Here is a 2,376-nt window from a genome sequence, read left to right as displayed (position 1 = left end):
TACATATATTGCTCAAATTACTCAACCTGAATTAGTGGAACCAGTTTGGTTCAATTAATACAACAGTTTTAATTCTTATAGAGTGTGTAAAATTACTTTTACTTTCCCAATTTTTGTGAAGYTGTATGACTTTTAACTTGAGTAGTTTTCTGATCAGTGACATTTATTTTTACCAGTCATTTTCTGTTCATGTAATTTTACTTTTACTTAGTTGCCTTTTTTCAAGTACTTTACAGACCTCTGCTTATGTGTCAGTTACAAAACTGTTTTAATCAAATACTGGATACATTTTGATAACTCTTTAAGGAAATTGTCATATTGTGTTCATCTACAACTAATTGATCTGTTGGATATTTTRTGTTTGATGAACTGAATTTTAGATGCAGTCTTATATTTTATACTTTTTGATTGATYGCAGTCCTTTCCTTTAAACAGAGATTCAACAAGTCTCTGGTTTTAGTGTTTGTTTCTATAACTTGCTTCCTTGTTTTAGGGGTAATGACATCTTTTCCAGGGAGTGACTAGGTTCACTATAAAAGCATTGCTGTGACACGTAAGCTGGGCCATTTTTTGTCCACTGGGACGGGATGGTCCACAGTGCTGTGATAATCTTTATATGTGTGTAAATAAGTATTTAAAGCTGAGTACTGGACTGGTTTCCTTCGCTTGCTTCAGGGTCTCATGGCACACAATTCTTGTCAAACTTTTRAAGTCAWTCTAATTCAAGATGGCCACCCATCCCTCATAAACACCAAAATGACTKTAAATCAGTSAAYTTTACAGACATTGTGCTAAATGTGTAGCTGAGGGTCAGAACATTAAGTGCTACCCTAGCATCTAGAATCATTAGATGTATATTATCTCTGTAAACGCCTAATCACCATTAACCAACATAAAAAGGATTATAACTCAGTCARACTTAGAGATGTTGAGCTCAAATTGAATGCAGTTGTAGCAGATAGTCATTTACAACACCGACTCTGAGTGTGAGATCTGCTCATTAGCCAAAATAAACCACATCCCATGTAGGTACGCTACGAACCATAGGCCATCCATGTAGGCTGCATGTTGATTTGTTTGGGTTTAGCTCCAGTATCAGTCATTTCATTACATTTAACATCTCACTGCAGCATAAATTTTATCAGCTAAGTTGTTAAACATACATTTAAAAACAAATTAATCGGTCTGTGATGAATTTCCAGCCTACACTGCAAAAGGTTTTTCTGTTTAGTTTCCTGATCATGCAATGAATCCTGGGATATCGTCCACTTTACWGCATAGGATACTCAGATGCAGCCTATGTTTTCAGGGTTTAGTCGGCCGCATGAGTAGGCGCCYACAAATTGGGACAGCCTRCGGAGCGGCGCAGTGAYGTAAGCARCCAATAAATGGGCTGCAACCCCTGAAATGAGACACAGCCAWACGTCTGAGATCACACGTTATTTTCAAGGTCTGTTGTTCCTCAACATTAGAAGATCATAAGGCCCTGTCACACTATAACATTTAGACAACGTATGCCAACTTGTTAAAAAAATTATGACTGAAGCAATGAAACAGAAACAAGTTGACAGCCATTTAAAGCTTCTTTGCATCCTAAACGTTTGACCCAACCTGAAACAAAATAAATGTAGCTTCAAAGCTTTTGGAAGCTTTCCTGTAGCTCATCGTATAATACGAGGTCTGCAGCACCAGATTTATGACCAGTTTATGTCAATCACCTCAGTGTCGTGTAAATCCTTCCGATTCGGTGGCGGATCTGGAATTTTTCTGTGTAAGGGCCCATCAAGGGGCTACAATATTCATAGAGAGGCCAAGTTTTTATTCAGCATCCTTGCACACAAATCTTTGGTTTTGGTAAGGTGTATATATTTAACCAGTCACACGTTTAAGCACTTGTAATTTAAAAAAAAAGCTTGCACAGTACAATTTTACATGCATTTTACAGTATAAAGATAAAATACTCTCAAACACAGAGCATGTGAGATAATCATTTTTGAGCTGAAAGACATTTTCTGCAGGATTGTTCAAATTTTATGAAAAGAAAAAGACCTGTCAGCTTGATTCATGCAGGACTTTTCTATTGGTCTCATTAGCGCCTCTAGTGTTTGAACATGGAACTGCACCCAGCACAAACCTTCTTGGGCAAAGTGACAGGACAGGGGCACTTCAGGGGGCCAATCAAAGTTCAACAGGGGGCAATGCCCATGTGGCCCCGCCCCTGTCCAGATTATATAACAAGTCATTTTTGTTAAGACAATATGGATCAGATCCTAAATGTACATTTTTTTCTTTTAATATGGTTATCTCTTGGCATTCAAAAATGGACGACAAAGTCAGAATTTCATTGCTCAGAGAAACATGTTTTCATCTGTGCAT

Source organism: Austrofundulus limnaeus, unplaced genomic scaffold (assembly GCF_001266775.1).
Source record: "Austrofundulus limnaeus strain Quisiro unplaced genomic scaffold, Austrofundulus_limnaeus-1.0 Scaffold172, whole genome shotgun sequence".
Lineage (NCBI taxonomy): Eukaryota > Metazoa > Chordata > Actinopteri > Cyprinodontiformes > Rivulidae > Austrofundulus > Austrofundulus limnaeus.
Note: the sequence above shows the minus strand (reverse complement) of the source record.